The 18351-nt window shown below is 31.2% G+C and overlaps 1 protein-coding gene across 3 annotated transcripts in view; it reads right to left on the bottom strand.

The window, feature by feature from the left end:
• Sema3a (semaphorin 3A) overlaps window positions 1-18351 on the bottom strand; it is a 445988-nt gene that overhangs the window by 89969 nt on the left and 337668 nt on the right. The window lies entirely within an intron of this gene.

Genomic DNA, 18351 nt, shown 5'->3' with positions numbered 1-18351 from the left:
GCTTACATTACAAAGTGCTAAATAGCCATAGCAATTATTTCCCCACTCTGTTGTTTGTAAACTGTGGTGCATGCATGTTTCTCCTGTATTTTAAACTTGCACATGCAGCAGGGGAGGTTCCTGAAACTATCCCTATCTGCCTCTAAGAACGAAAACATCAAACTGAATATTAGGCCCAGTGAAACTGGAAATGATGTCATTAGAACAATAAGCACATTTTTATCACAGGGAATTCTGCTCGAGTGGGGCCCAAGTACCCAGAGACAGAAATGAACTTTTGACTACATATAAAAATACGCTCATGTCCCGAGGTAGAATGTGTGTGGGAAAGCATGACAACAAAAACCTCGATACAGAGGTGACTAATGTATGACTGAGACCTGTTGTCAGATGTGTCTAGCTACTGCAACCTATATGTGACAGTGGAATAAATTTGGAAAAATTTCTGAGCACTCTTTCAGACCCAAGTGCCCTGGGAATTAATTAGGTCAGAATATGTATGCTTTTTCCAGTAGAACATTAACTTATCCATAGTCTGAAATAAAATAGCTTTTTTGGCAATTTCTCTACCATTCACACAAAAGTATTTTCTAGCTTAGAATAGTAAATGGTGTTCATTTTATGATCAGTAAGGATCACTTTCTTTAATGTTTAATACTTCTGATGGAGCTAATGGCAGGAATTCAAATTATGACTCTTAAAACTCATTTGAATTAAAGAGGAAAATAAAAAAAGGAAGTAAACCAAAAGTACTCTTTGGTTTTATTACTGTATGAGTGAGAATTATCTATTCTATTCTTTCCTTGTATCGATCGTGTATTTAGAAATTAGCTGTCCTTTTGCAATGATGTTTCTTTAGCTTAGTTCTAAAATTTACATTGTGTAATATTATAGGTTTAATCAGAATTGTGCCAAGTTGTTGTGGGAAGGGTAGTGAGTCAGGCACCCAGCCAAGCCAGATAAAAATCAGGTTTGGATCTTGGGTCACCATCCCATATCTCCGAGTTTCTTGTCCCTCAAAATCAATTTAGATTAAGATATTTAGCCTCATAGACTTTTTATATAAATTTTAAAAAATTATACAAAACACTTTAAACCAGTAAGATAGAACTACAGCTCATATTACCACTTTAAAAAAATACTATGAAAATTTAACATGTTGTTACCCTTATTATCAATTTCCTAATGTAATATAAAAGAAGTATTAAAGATAGTTCCTTAACTCAACAAATACTAAACTTGTTCAGAAAAATAATTTATCATAGGCACATAAATATTAATATTATATCTGGAATTAATTGATATATTCTAATAAAAACATAAAAGAACCTCTAAATATTTAGATTACATTTTGATTGCCATGGATCATAAAAAACTGTTATTAAAATTTGTGTATGATATTATTAATTACTTGTTAAAGGAAGCAGCAGGGAGAGGTAGTATGGTGGACAATACTGTTACAAAAATTCTGATCATTTCTTGTGCTTATGATATTTTACTATACTGACAAAGACAGGGAGACTATCCACTCATATGAGGCATTTGATGTCTGGGATCATATGTCCAGGTCAATCAGACAATGCCAAGGTAGATGAGAAATACTTCCAATCTCATGTAATACTTGATTTACAAGGTGGAGGATTAAACTTCATAGGAAGAGAAGTTAAGCATATCAGTTATGGTTCAAGAAAAGATGAAAAACTATCCTTCGTCATGGTGTCAGGTAATCTGTACAAACCTTTCCTCCTTTTTATTCAACTCCATAAATAAATGCTAAGTTGAGCACCTCCTTTACTGATATACAATATCTTTCTTGTAAATGTAATTTTTACCCACATTACTGAGTGTCTACCATGTAAATCTCCTATATTCTTATATAGTACTATAGAGGGGCAGAACAAATTGAATTTCCTTTCCAGCTCAGTGAGATGGGGGCTTGAAATAAATGTAATTTGATTTCTGGATAGGGGCGCAAAACAAGATTTCTTGCATATAAATGTTGGTAGTATAAAATTCATACCCATTACATGTGGTAATGGTGTCTAGGGATGTTGAAATTGGACAGAGCTGGGTGTTATCCCTGGCTCTTCCATTTATTAGCTCTGGGCCTCAGGCAAGTCCCTAAACCCTTCTAAAACTCAGATTCCTCATCCGTAATAGGATAAGAAAATCTCATGGCTGATGTGAAGATGCATTATAATGCCATATAAAATATACTTACTATGCCTTCAAAAATGATTTTCTCTTTTCCATTGTTCATAGTTGCTGCAGTAAAATTCTGTCTCATGATGCTGATCAGTCTCTTATACCACAATAAAAATGTCTGCCTATGTTTTCATCAGTAAAAATTAAGACAGCTTCAAAAATTGTCCTTTCCTAAAGTTGAACAAGTGTCTAGTTGAAAAACATTCCTAAACAATGAATCATTTCTGAATGATTTACTTGAATGATTGTCATTTCAGAAATGATATCAGTTCTGTATACCTGAGTTAACGATAGTATATGAGTAATGACTACTGGTTTCAGTCATTATCCAAAGTACATATATGAAGACATGAATTGGTGTGAACATACTTTATAGATAATCAGAGATATGAAAAATTGTGCTGTATAGGTGCAATAAGAATTGTAATGCATTCCCTTTCATTTATTTTTTAAAAATCAATTAAAAATTTAAAAAAGAAAAGAAATTAGAAAAAAATAATGATTTTTAAATATGTGATTTTATTTTGAAATGAACATAACTGCCAATCCTTTAAAATTATTTGTTGGGTATTTATAAAATTATATTATTTAATGGAATTTGTACAAAATATTTAATTAAAATGGACAACCCTCTTTAGTGTATCTGATAACTTTAATATTATTGATATAAAGATATCAATATTGATGTTTCTATTTTCCAATGAGCAAGACCTATTAGATGTATAAATATATTGGCTCACTGTGAAAGAACACTGTTTAGTATAATTGTATGTTGACATCCTATGTTGTTAGTTCGTTGTCTAGCTGTACCTGTAAAGCCTTTTGAAATCTGATTGCTACCCAGTGATTTTCTGTTTTCGAAGAATATGAAGAAAATCACAAGTGCAAATAGTAAGACTGAATATCCTAAGGCCAATGTACACAATTTAACTTATAGCCTATATGTCTTACTTGGGCTAAAACAGTTTTCATGTTTAGTAATACATGAACAAAGATCTAGCTGCGTGGACTCTAATTGCTTTAGCAGATACATGAGCGAATCGGGTAAGTTATTGTGCCATATTTTATTACATGATTGCATCAGTTTTCAACGACTATTTTTAGCTTTCAAGACTACTCTTTCCCCTTTGTCTTTTGGATTTCCTGAATGTTATTAGACTGTGGTGAGGTAAGGCATTAAAGGAAATAATAACTGTGCTAATGTCTAATCCAAAGTCTTATAAATTATAAACCATTGGTGACATCATGGTAATAAATTTCCTAAATCTCAATCTTGTCCAAGTAATAAATTTTGGCAATAATGTTGCGATTTTAGTTATTTTACTTAATGATTAAAACATAAATGATGTTTTTAAATGGAAAGAAAATAATACTCTACATATATGTGATAGAATGAACATTTATTTTGTGAAAAATTCCATAAATTACATAAAAAATAGTTCTTGACACTATGAATATTTTTATATTTTTCTAAATTTCTCTTTTTCCTCTTGCTTCTCACAAACACATCTTGTATGCAAACTTATCCTGAATTATCCAGTATTCCCCAAAGAAATCTTGCATGCAAGTTATTCTGAACTATCCAGTATTTCCTGATTGTGGCATACTTTTCTCATCTTGGCCTGAAACTTCTTCCTTCTCCTCTTACCTATCCTTAGCCTTCAACCCCAGGATGACCTTTCTTTCCTTTAATATTAAGTTGAAAAGTCACTTTCTAGAAGAAGTCTTCCAATTCCTGCAGATAATTTTTTTTTAGTTTTCTTTTGTGTATACCTGAATTAACAATAGTATATGGGCAATGACTACATAGGGCAAAACTACTGGTTTCAGTAAAGAAAGAATGTAATAAGATCTCACAGGAAATATTGTGCATATGACACTTTGACCATAGTGGATCTTTTTGTGAATCAAATTCACCAAAATTTACTTTTTCCAAAAGGGTGACTCAAGTTTGCACTGTGCAATACTGTATAACCGTGAGTCACATCCCTTTATTTAATTATAATTAATTAAAATGGAAAAATTCCATTCCTCAGTTGCATTAGTCACATTTCAAATGGTCAATAGTAAGCCACATGTGGCTTGGGGCTACAATACTGAATAGAGGCAAATACAGAGTACTTCAAATGTCACAGAAGTTCCCTTGGATAGCATGGCTCTAAATCCTGAATCCTTTCTGCTTAGCAGCATAGAGCAGAGAGTTGGGAATCAGTGGTCTCTAAGACAGAAAATTGAGCAGCAGATCATAATCATAGTGGAAAAAAACCTCCCTGACATATATAGGCAGAGATCATACTGAAAACATTAGTTAAGCTCATTTTATTTTTTGTTTTAAGGCAGGAATTAGGTAATATTTAATGGCAGTGCAAACAATGCACATCCTTTGTTTTCTTGTAAGTCATTCTACTTAGAATCACTTTTTACTTAACCTATTTAGGTACATTTTTTATTTAAAGTTTAGGCCATGATAAATACTGCATTATATATTAATTGATTTTCCCCAACAAAAGAAAGTGTTTTTTCCTAAAGTTGCTTACCAACCTGTTCACAACTTTCTTTTATCATTTTTTACCTTCAACCTTGGTAGGCAATGATAAATGAATTGTTTTTTCCTATTAAAATCTCTGGAGCTGATGGACAAATATTACCATAGTTCTTTCAAATAATAAGATAAAATTATGCACTGGGCTAATGCTCAATAAAAGAATGAATAAACGAGTGAATAAATGAATAACAGTGACTGTGTTGGAAAGACTCTATGGGAAAATTATATCCAAGTAATTATAACCCAGAGAAATACCCCTGATCTCAAGGCAGTAATAATTTAAGAATATGACACATTTGTGAGAATAATTTTGTAATAGACAATAGCCTACAAAATTCAAATATTAAGTAAAATTATTAGGTAAGAAAATTTCACTGGGCCTTATAATTTTTCACTTATATTAAGCTTATCAATAAATATTAGCCTTCTCTAAAGAGCCAACTTTAGTAAGGACTAAAAATGATCAGATTATTTATTTGCTGATCTTAAAAAACTTTCTGAACAACATAATATTTCTTCTTTATACCATATTTCAGTAAAGGTATTTTACCTTGCTATTTTTACTCAGTAGAAATAATTCCAGGCATATCAATACACAAATCACAAAGCTAACAAATGATGCAGAATTTGATAAGAGATGTTTCCAAATACATGTTTTTAATACAGAAATTCAAAATAGGGAAAGAAAAATTTCAGTTTTAGAAGATGAAGAAAAGTTTTATTAGATTTATTTCTTGAAAAGCACGTTTTGGTAGTGGCTGTATGTGGGTTAGTGTATATATGTCTGGGTGTGTGTATGTCTGTGCAGGTGCGCTGGGTATGGCTATGGTTCAGAGAACTCCATAGAGAGAAGAGACAGTTAAGGCAAATGGAAGGCAGATTTTCTTATCAAGAGGAAACAGCATGAGAACAATCCTCAAAGAAAATAAATATATTTCATATTTGAATAATGATATAAAGCTGAGTTTAGACAATGCAACATACATACATATATTAAGAGATAAAAACTGAAAACTAAATTTGGGAACCACATTGTGCCAGATTTTTGTGCCAGAATAAGCAATTTAATTTCTAGGGAGAAGGTGTCAGTGGTCATTTCAGCTTTAGAACAATAGGCTCAAAGAAGCACACTATTTTGATGAACATAGTGATGTGTGGGAGGACTCAGAGACATCTGAGCCTGGTGGCAGGAAAAGAACTACTGCCAGACTCTGGAGAGGGAAGATTTGGGTCTCATCACATATTATGACAGCTTAAAAGACTTCTGCATGCAAGTGGTAACTTGGTCAAATCATTGAGCTTTTTTGTAGCTGGTATTTCTTAACTTTTGTTACCTCAGAATCCTTTGTTGTTCCAGTGGAGCTAGAGAAGTAAAGCATACATATATTTTGTAAGTAACCTTAAGGTTTATGGACTTTATGTGATCATGATAAAGGTTCCAAATTAGTGACTCTGCAAAGATATTTCCATTTGTCACAGTATGATTCTAGGATCCTCTCACTTTAACTACATTTACTCTTTCTGTTGTTCTTTGTCCCACTCCTTTCACATAAATACAGGGATTGTGTAGATTTTAAAAAGTCTACTTTCTTCTTCATTCTTCACTATTATTTGGAATTCACTTATTTTTATAAATTCAGCTATTGAACTTCAGGCCCCATCCTTTGCTAATCAGGTGGTTCAAACTTGGTTTCCTGGCCTCTATGAAATCTCCTTATTTTCCATAGTTATTTCAAAATTGAGAGAGCTATTAAGAGTCCTTGGCTCTTCAAAAGCATATAAGAGCAATTACTAATAATAAGCTTCATAAAAATTAGTCTGTCAGAAATAGTTATTTAACAATATACATTGTAGGAAGATACAAAAGAAATGTAACCCTGGTCTCTGTCACCAAGTGCTGAGAAATTTAAAAAGTAATGCTATGTGAATAAAGCAGGTATAATTTTCTTCACTGATTAGAATGTATTAGTCTTACATTAGATTTAACTGATGTATAGCCATATCACATTTGAATTTCAGTTTTCTCTGTAATAAAAAAGCATTAAAATACTGCCAATAAATGACTATTGTTAATTGAAAAAAAGAACCTAAGTGAAAAATAAGCTCAAGAAAAGGTATACTGACTAGGATTTCTAGGTATGAGCATTTTAATTATTTTCATACTAATTAATAGTTTTGAGTAGTTTTAAAAGTAAAATAATTATCACATGTAGTTTTAAATCACAAATGTAATTTTTGAAGCTGAAATATGTTAAATCAATCATTATAATTATTACATAAAATCAATAATTACCACTATTTTTTCAAAAAATATACACCTTGGAAAAGGTATTCTCCTCAGCATGCATAGCTGCAAATCCTGCCATGAGAATTACTTTGACAAAATTGCATTCTACCTATTAAACAATAAAATATGGTCATGTTATATAAACAAACATATTCTCCAACTAAGCATTCATGGATATATGATCAATCTCTAATCTATTTAAACATTATTGAATACAACTTTTGTTTCTGGAGAATTCCTACTAGAATCTAAAATAGAAGGAATGATAATTTTTATTATCGGGGTTGACAACCTTCCCAGAGAATACGTCTACCTGAACTTCATAGGAATGTTTTACCGTGGCCTCCTTGACTTCAGTTCCTATTGTGTCTGTTCAACTGCTGCTTTAGTATAACAGAAATCATACTTCTGACATAGTATTCTAGACATGAGATGGTTTTTACAACCCCAAATTTTCTTGCTATTTGGATTTCAAGGTAGATGTAGTAAAAATATTATTGTTTATGGATTGCAAAATCTAGATTCTATGTTTTGTTAGGCTGATTGTGGCCCAGAACAAGATTTTAAAACCTCTTTGAGGTACCAATATTTTATCTATGAAATGGAAATACTCTATAAAATTGTTTCAAAGGTTGAATAAGATATAATATGTATTATTGACAAAGTATATTTAAACCATATAAAAATTTAGCTAATTATAATTTTATTTGTCATAGATACATTACTGGTGTTTTGTCTTTGCTATGATAGCAAGAACACTCATTGTCTCTGGTAATAATATCTGTATATGTTCAGCAACTATTACTCAAGCACACTCTTCTAAGTGCTTTATAGGTATTTACTTTTTATACTCACAATAACCTTTGAAATATGTAGTATGATTATTCCTCTTTTTGTAGATGGAATAACAGAGACAGAGAGAAAGTGACTTGACTAAAGTCACACAGCTAGCATGTAGCAAAGCTGGTAACTGTCTTCCAGAATTAGTTATAAATGGAGCAACTATAAAAACCTGATGCTTTTTACTTGATTTGTTCTATTATTATTTTATTAATAGACACTAAACATAAAGCACTGTTACATATTCTTTAATAACTTTGTAGTTCCTGTAGTTCATACATGTTTGGTTCTGAGTTGATTTTAACTGAATCAAACATGATATATATATATATATATCAACCAGTTTTTAATTGAGTTCTCATATTATGCTATTAAAATATTAAAAGCAAGTAAAAGGAATTAACATATTTTCTCCTTCATTTGCAGAGAATGTATGAAGTCACCTTGTTTCCAAGGTTGTGGAAAGTTAACATCACTCTATTCATTCCCCTCCTAGTAACAATACCTACATGCATACAGTCTTATAGCTGGATTAAATAGGATTTGCCCTCTTAAATTTAAGGGACCTGAATTTATCTGGGTTCCCCACACAAACATCAGGGCCATAATTCATCTGCTTTTTGTCATCATTAAAATTAATGACATAAACCAAGGAAAAGAAAAAACATATGTGTTCATACTTCATGCAGATTATGCTTTTAATAGGAGCTTAATTTGAGTTTATGCAGATATTGCATGCTTGTCATGCTATAATTATTCAACTATGAATGCCTGTTAACTCCCAAGGTATATAACAAGGAAAGGGAAAATTCTATCTTGGCTAGAATGAGGAATTCCAGAACATGAACAATTTACTCTACACTGTTTTGCTCCAGTGAGACCTGGTAAAGTAAGCTCAGTCAAAAAGCAAATCAAATGAAAGAGGGGAACACATATCTTTTCATATGTACATTTTAAGTCTTCCATCTTCAAAATCTAGTTACTTTTTATTTGTGATCTTAGAATTCCATAAAGCATCAGTGTTTTTATTCTAAATTATGAAAGAATAGTTATTAGTTTTTACAACTTCAGTTTATAAATGTATTCATACTTAGACACCACTGGGAAATTTTTATCAACTTAAATGTAAATATGTTAATGGAAAAGAGCCATATGTACTATAAGAAGAATTGGAATCTGTTCTTATGATTTCTTTACATTTCCATTTTTTTTTTTTCATAGATGCCATCTGGGAAGTGATGAGGCTAAAAGGATGAAGATTTTATTTATACCAAGCTTAGTTTAAGCAAAGACTTGTCATTCAAGTGTTGTCATAATGATATGATGTAACTATGACTTTCTTTCATCAAATTAGCAAAGACTTCAAGAGTAATTATTATTTTGGCAAAGTTATTGTAAGAAACAGACAATTCTGTCAATTCTTGGTGAAAATACAAATTTTGGAGAAAAGTTTGGGAGCTAAAAATATCCCTAAAATATTCAAACACTTGATCATTTCACATCTGGAAATAAATTGTAATAAGAAGAAAAAAAGAAGAAGGTTACAATGGTGAGTATTTCAGTATTCACAAGAATACTGAAAAAAAAGTTAATGCCAATAAGGTATGAAGAGTAACTATGGCATATCTATACAATCAATAATGAAAAAGTTGTTAAAATAGTTGTTTATATTAAATGTTTTAATATCTAGAATTCATACTTCCACTATTTCATTTTTGAAGTATTATGGAATAATGCAGAACTATGTAAGATGGATGAGAAATTATTTGAAGGAAATACATTAAATTATCTGGTCTTTAACTTATGAAATTTGGGTATTTTTTTCTATTTATATTGTTTTACTTTATTTTTAATATTTTGTACAATGATAATGCAAGATAGATATTTTGAAAATAATCTGGGTTTCTATATGCTATGTCTAAATAAAATTTCAAATTTGCATATCATGGACTGAATCCAGCCCAGAAACATTCTTTATTCCCCAGACATAGGATTTTAAAATCTTGAATTTGAATGCCTTTTCTTGGGACTTAGGATTTTTCATGGCAACCGGATGTTCCAATTATTCTTTATTTCCTTCTTTCTCATTTTATGTCACCTGCATGGTCTTTGTGGGTATTTGAGCTTGCAACCCTTGTAAAGCATTGTTGCTCACTTTCCAAAACCACACTGCATTTATCATCTAAAATGTCCCCATTCTTCCTATTTACTTCAAAAAACAAAGTCCACAGAAGGATTGTGGTCAAGCTCTCATATTTCATCATTTAGGTAGCACATGATTTAGCAATTAATCATGGTTTAATACTGAAGTTAGTGAGAAACTAAAAGAGATTCAAAACTCTACTTGTCACCGTGCCATAAATTTCCATAGCTTTTCTATCATTCCTCTTTATATAAGTCAATCTTCACATACATTGCTACTTAACATGCCTCTGTTTTATTTAGAAAAAAAAAACTTGATTGCTCAAAATATCTATGAACATTTTTACTGCTCAAAATATATTAATTTATGTCTAAATTAATTATCCACATTTTTTAAACATTGAACTGGTTTGCATGATTAACCATGGCAAAATATAGGCGGAAGAGTCCTTAAAAAGTATTCAGATATTATCAGGTTATTATTTTTGCTATGAAATTAGTAACTGGAGATATTCTATATCACCTCTGAGTTAACTTTCAGTCATTATTCATAACCTATTATAATGAACACTTAAATTATTTATCAATGAAAGTCCCTCACTGGTTAAGTGTCAATTTATGCCTAGAGAACAGTATTTTACATCAATAATGAATGATAATTTCATAATCTAGCATAAATCAAGGTTTTAATTTCATTTATTGATTGCAAGGTTTGATACTGAAAAGTATCCCTAAAATAATCATTCACATAAACTGGACATATGTATCATTCCAAATTGTATTTTTAATTAGACAAAGCATAATAAATCCTGATTGTGAGTTATTTTGAGTAACTGAAGCTCAATTAACATATTACTAAGCTTATTTATGGTAATTTATAATTCTTTAAAAATGTACATTGTTGTTATTAAGAACTTAAACTTTTCATATGTGGAGATAATAAACATAGATATAGATGGATATAGATTTAGAAGAATGGCTTAAACTATACAATAGACAGATGTTGGAATAATAGAAAAATGTAGGAAAATTTGTTTCTGGACTGTCTAGACACTGTTGAATTAAAAAATGTTAATATTTCCCTGGTTCTGTGTTTCATCAGTGACCTAATTATAGTCAGAAAACCTTAAGCAAATATGTATGCAATTATATAAATTGGAAGGAAATATATAGATATAAAAAAATTGTTAGACTACCAATTATATGTATATGTGTGCATGTGTACATACATATGTACACATGCCATCCAAAGTGTGTGTGTCTGTGTGTGTGTATATATATGTACACACACACACACATATATATATATATATATTTTTTTTTTCACAATCTCACATTTGATGTCAGGTATATTACATATTCCATTAAAATGTGTGTACTTAACATATATTTTTAAATATTTTAAACCATGATATTTTATTTATAGTTATATATATATATATATATATATATATATATATACACACACACACACACACACATACTCAAATTATAATACATATCTTAATAGTTAAGAAAACAGAAACACAGAAAATAATTATCAGGTTGACTAAAGGTTTTCTATTTTAATTACTGTCCCTTTCCCATTTTGATTTTCCTTTGTAACACCATTGGTTACCAGACTAAGGTGGCTTGCCCTGTGGCATTAGTAAAACAAAAGACTTAAACACAGCTTCTACCTGTTGAGTACCTTCTGTTTGCCTCATAGTTTTGCCTTAATGCTGGTTCCTTTCATACTGTTTTAACATCTCTTAGTAATACTTTTATACTGCTTTGTGCTTGTGCACTGAGAGACAAGAAGTATATAATTTTGAAAGAGCACAACATTATATATGTTTGCTTCATTTTCAAATTTTGAATTATTTAGATGAACTATGTTCTAACTACAAAGCTTCATAATTAAGATGAGCAGTAAGAGGTGAAAAATGGAATATGTTCAATTTGCTATTATTAACAGATTATAACAAAAGAGTTGAAAATATAACCGAAAAAGTATGGTTATATTTTAGATTAATAAATCCTACAGAATTTAGATAACTTCTAATATTATCATTGAAGACATCCTTTACTACTAAATAAAGCAATGACCAATTTGAAAAATAAATGCATGATCTTTAAGTCATCTTTATTTATAATCCTACATAAATATGGTGATGCTTAAAAAGAAAAGTTACACTATGAAAAACTTGTAAAAAAAAAGGGTCCTTATAAAGTGATGTCTAAAACAACTAGGTGTATCTTGAACATATAAAATCCATAGGTGAAGTCAACTATTTTATTAGCTTTCAAGATCAAGAAATTTCTATAAATTACTGTTCTATTAATTCAAACTCAAAGAAATTCAAGTCATCCAAAATCTACACAAGGAAAGAAAAACTAAATTTTGGTTTTGTGGCAAAATTAAAATATTTCAGATTTCATAATCTCAGAGCCATTTTTTGTACCTTAAAAAATACGTATTCAAATTGTGAGCGATTTTCTTGTGATTATTTAAATATGAAACAATACTGATTACTAAAAATATGATACCCATGTCATTTTAATTAAAAGATAAGTTTCATCATCACAATTTTATATTATAATTTGAGCATGTTGAGATTTCTCTTCACAGAAATATATATTAATATTAACATATATTGTAAAAATGCAAATCAAGTTAAATTTTGAGAACTGATCACTTGCAATTATATTGGTAAATAAATCATAAAACATAATATTTTACCTTTAAGCTTATCTTAAAATAGTTTAAATTTTGGGAACTTAGATAGCTTTATATGTACATGTAAATATATTCATATATTTAATATTAATTTATTAATTTTACTATTATATGTAATCCATCAAAATACATTGAAATGCTGAAGTTCAGATCTATAAATAAATATCTCAGCTTTAAAATCTTTTCCATTAATAACCTTTACTCCTTGCTAACTTGTATTGCTGTTATATTTAATATACAGTCATAACCAATTATGTAAAAGGCAGTGTTCTATATAAAATACAAGCTATATCTCAGTGTCTTTACTAATTGTAATTATTTTGTGTTTATTTTTGCTTACCACTTTTGAGTCTTGGTTTCTGCTTGACTGAGAATCATGATCATACAGATGGTGAGTGTGTAGTAGTCTTAGAAGCACCAAGCATTTTAACACCATTTTAGCTGATTTTATGTATTTAGTGCCTTTTGATTTTAGAGTTTGATCACAATTTTGATACCAAAATTGTATAATTTTGTTATAATTTTCTATTTCTTTATTTTCATTTTTCTTTATTTTTTTTAAAGAGAGAGAGAAAGAAGAGAGAGAGAGAATTTTTTAAATATTTATTTTTCAGTTTTTGGTGGACACAACATCTTTATTTTATTTTTTTATGTGGTGCTGAGGATTGAACCCAGTGCCCCGCACATGCCAGGTGAGCGCGTTACCACTTGAGCCACATTCCCAGCCTCTCTTTATTTTCTTTTAAGTCTCTAAAACTTATTCATTTATGTAATTTATTTATACAACAATAGTTTTAAAATGATCAAAAAATTAGGTAATGAGTACCTGGTTATTACTTCTGTTGTCTCTGAAAGTATTGCACATGTTTTGAATAGATGATCAAATAGTTATTAGACAAATTATATTTAAAGTTTATTTTAAATTACAATATTAGCTCATGTAATGAAAATTTCCCCATAACAAAACTATGTTCAACTAATGAATTATAATTTGGTAGATATTGTTTTATAAACTTTCATTTAGAAACCTTTGAAAACATGAAGGAGTCCAGTGAATTGAGAATAAACAAAAATTTAAGTGAAGTCACTTATAGCATGATCTGATTATTCCAGTTCTCCAGAACATAAATCATAAAATAATTCCCTAAGCCTATTTTGTTTAAAATTCCTCAGAGCTAATTTGGAATAACAAGTATTTGGGAGCAAAATCCATTTGGTATATTAAATGACTACCAATATAAATGCTGATGCTCTGTGATATTCTCAAAAGTCTTCCTAAAAGAGCCAAAACACTTTAGAGAGCTGCTTGTTTTGTGGTTTTCAAAAATCAAAAGAACATTTTTGGAATTTGAGCCTAGTCTCTTGTCAATTAAATTTATGCTTCTGGATATGGAGGTATTAGAGAGCTAGCTCCTCTTTACTTGACAAATTTTGCTGAGTCCAAGCTACTCCATATAAAGGAAAAATGGAAACTTTAGACCATTTTACAGTTGTTGAATAAAAAGATAACAATATCCATTTGCTTAGATATTCTAATACATCAAAGTGCCTGAACTTGAGCAAAATAAGAAAGGGTGTGTATGTGTGTGTGTGTGTGTGAACACAACAGTAGGTGTATTATTTTTTGTCTTTATAGATATGGTTAGAAAGGGATTCCTCTCAAAGACCATCCAATATTCTGAAAAATTATGTGTTCTGTGCTATATGCTGTTATATACTGTCAAAGCTAATGGCATAGGGGGAAAAGGTATAGAACACTGAAACCTGAAAATGCCTATGTAATGGATCCTGTACCTACTCATGTAGGTTTCTCAAGGGATGTTAATAATCAAGGATAAGGATGTGTCAATATTAGTAAGGGAGGATGCTACATTTGGAATGAGATATTTTTTGGCTAACTGCATCAATGGGTTGCATTGAAGTTTAGGAGAAGCAAAGGGAGGATGAGAGGGGGTGTCATAGGAAATGAGAACATAGATGTAGGAGGATATCATGTTACACAGAGCTTTGAAACTGACCATAAAATCTTAGACACTGCTCTGGGAGAAAAAAAGTAACTGGTGGGCTGAGATGAGGGCAGTGAGTGAACACAGATGGAAATGAAAACCTGTGACAAGACCAGAGATGGAGAAAATATGATAAATTGAGGGATATCCTGAATTGTGTGTTAAACTTTAAACTGTAGCACAAATGTGAATTCTGAAATTTAGAATTCTAATTGCAGGTAAAAATGATCATTAACCTTGAGCAGGGAATAAACAATTAGAAAATATGGAATAAATTTGTTGAACTGGTTATGTGATAAAGTTAATTTCATTTTAAACACCTCTCATTTTACTCTAGTTTTTTGTATCCTCCTTAACTTTCCATACTAAATGAAGGTGTCCTTTGCTGTTAATGCTTTGTATTCTCCGAAACTTTTTAAAAATGAAGGAGGCAAAGTGGAAAAGATGCATATGGATGGATTGCCAGGGAGAAAAGACTCTTTGTTAGTCAGAAGCTTAGACAAGTCCATTTTTTAGAAAGAGGAATGTACAACTAAGCCATAAATGTGTGGTCAACCCCAACTGCTTACCTTCCATATAGATTTTGGTTTTGCTGTTGTTGGCATATTATCATTATTTTAGCTCCCAAAGATATGCAACCACAGGGGCTCAGGGAAGGGGCCAGACTAATGCTGTTTTTTTTTTTTTTTTTTTTTTTTTTTCCTGCTTTCCCTACCCCTCTGGCTATTATGAACTCTGTGGTTGCTCTGTGTGATAATTTTGCAGAAGTAGAGTATGCACATGGAAGGCATGACGGCTCCTGCTGTTGATGTGGCCACCACAATCACTACTGCTGCTGTCAGCCTTTGCCAGCATGTTCCCCAGTGCTTGCATTAAATCACAGCAGTGCAAACAGAACAGAGGAAAGTGCCAGGTCTTTGCTGGACAAGATTATAGTCTGTAGAGTCAGCACACTTCTGTTGGAGGCCAGGAACTGATGCTTTGGAGTTGTACGGTTGTGTATTTAACCTCCCTAGCACCTAAGGGTGTTTTCTCGTAGGTGATAAACAGTATACTAACTCTTTGATTTTATTTTATTCTGGTTACTTTTCCTATTGCAACTATTAGCCTCACAAATGATCTATGAGGAAAATATAATTTTCTTCATTTTACAGTGAAGGTGACTGCTTATGCCTCAGGAGGTACAACTGGTAATTAACAGATCTGAAATTTGCAATAATTATATACATGACCAAGGTATTATAATAGAAGACAGTGGGCTTAACTGTTCAAGTTGCTGCTACATGAAACGTGTGATTTTTAAAATTCATGGCAAAAATAAAGATGTGGTTTGTGTTCTCAGGAAATACTCTGGGAACAAAGACCTATTATGTCTAATCTTAATGTGCCACAAATTGTCTTAACTTGTTTCTTCATATGCTCAAAATGATAACCGGGGCCTGTGTAACGAATGATAGACTTGAGAAGCAAAGATAAGTCCTGGTGTTTTGAAGGGATTAATTGGGAAAGATATTTCAGACCCATAAAGATAAATTTAGCAGGTTGCACAATTTGTTTTTCCTGCTGAACTATACTCTCTCAAATTTGATCCCTTTCACAGCCAGAATTCACATGTAAGTTATTCTGTTTGTCACCTTTCCTCAATTAGGCCTTCCACATGAACATTTTATTTTAAATTCCATTTCCACTTTTCTACTTAAAGGGTGGTACAGGAAAACACTAATGGTTCTTCCTTCAACTCCCCTGGAGTTCTTCCAAGGCTTTTGTTTTGTTTTGTTTTGTTTTGGGGGGGGCGGGTATTTTCATTGAATATGGAAATTCTGAATGCCTATTTCTAGGTATAGTGCTCTGTTTTTTTCCTTTATTCTGCTTGTTCTTCCTATCTCTATTTTATTTTCTCCATTTCCTTTAATATCCCTTCTTTTTTCTCCATCTGTATTCCCCTAGCTTCAATAAAAGTATCTTTACTAATATTGAGTCTGGTTCTCTACCGTCTTATTTCTTTTTAAATGTTGAAATTCTCATTCAGAAGTGAAGTCACCACTCTCATTAACACCACTACTTCTTTTTCCCTTTTACCTAAAGTCTTGCCTAATTGACACCTTGCCTACATGTTCCTTCTCCATCCTGACCTCAACAAAATGGAATTCAAGCACTGCACTCCTGCTATGCAATGCGGTGATCCTATTATCAACATAGTTCTCAAATAATGATGCTCCAAATCCTATCAATAAAATCATCATTATTTGGCACCACCATGTCTAAAACATACCTTTGGCTTTTCTGCTTTATTTATTCTTTACTATCAATATCAAATAAATCTCTAGTCCTTCTGCAAAGGAATTCTTCCGTTTTGTTTTTTTTTTCAATCTGCCTTTGCCATTTGATTATGTAGACTAGATTTGTGCTAAACTTCCTAGCCAATATCTTTGACCCTTTATTCCTTTTCACCCAATCACACTTTATCACATACTCCACTAGTATTTACGAAATCCGGTTTCCATCATGTTGATTTTCCTACTTGATAATCTTAATATGTCCCTCTTTTTTTTCAGTACTGGTGAATGAGCCCAGAGGTTTGGGCATGCCAGGCAAGAGCTCTATACTGAGCTACATCCCTTAATTATTATTTTGAGATAGGGTCTTGTTAAATTGCCAAGATTGCTCTTGAACTTGCAATCCTCCTTCTTCAGCCTCCAGTGTAGCTGGGATTATAGTTGTATATCATCATGCCTGTCTCTTTTTTCATATACAAAAATTTCTTTTGAGATTCTTCATAATTTATTCTAATCCTAACTGTTCAACTTCTTTTCTTCCATTTACAGTAGACAAAATATTTGACTTAGAAGAGTTTCTTTACTAAGCAAAAATGCTAGTAGATTCACTATTAATTTCATATCTTTCTTTGTCTGAGGTTTTAATGTAAGTTTATTGTTCTCCTATAAATCCATAATGTTGGTTTCACCCAAAATCATCATAAAAAGTTGTCAATAAGATGTTTATTGCCAGTTTTGTTTTTAAGAAACTCTAAGTATTTTTGTCTCATACAATTCAATTTTATTTACTATTATCATAATGCAGCATAAATGGTATTCTTTGTGTAAGTATGCTGGTTAATTGTGAATACATTTTGACACACATTTAAAGACCATGAGAAATTGTCATTTGACTGTAAAATAGGACATATTTAGAAAAATGATATAAAATGCACAATCCTATTCTTTTGTATTTTTCCCCTTCCAGGCTAACAAGATAAAACCCACCATAATATGATATACTCATTTGAGAATTCAAAAATATAGGGTGCAATTTGATCTAATTGACACTTAACTCATCCTTTGCTAGAGGACACATTGTTGTTATGAATCTTCTTTCCTGTTAATATTTTTTCCCTCAGGATTTTAAACAACAGGTGAGGCCTTTTTTTTTTTTCCAAGCAGCAAAGTTACTTTTTAAAACTTAGGATAGGATAAGAGCAAAAACACATTGAAGTACTAATCCTCCTAAGACCCAATGGTGATGCAATTTGGAGCTGTTAGGAAAAAGAATTCCATTTAGTACAAAAGTATATGTTAAGCACTCATCTCAAGCTTTGCAGCCTGCTTTC

This window comes from Marmota monax, unplaced genomic scaffold (genome assembly GCF_021218885.2).
Source record: "Marmota monax isolate L192 unplaced genomic scaffold, Marmota_monax_Labrador192_F-V1.1 WCK01_AAM20220418_F8-fsc00065, whole genome shotgun sequence".
In the NCBI taxonomy this organism is placed as follows: Eukaryota; Metazoa; Chordata; class Mammalia; order Rodentia; family Sciuridae; genus Marmota; species Marmota monax.
This window is presented reverse-complemented; position numbering and strand designations above follow the sequence as displayed.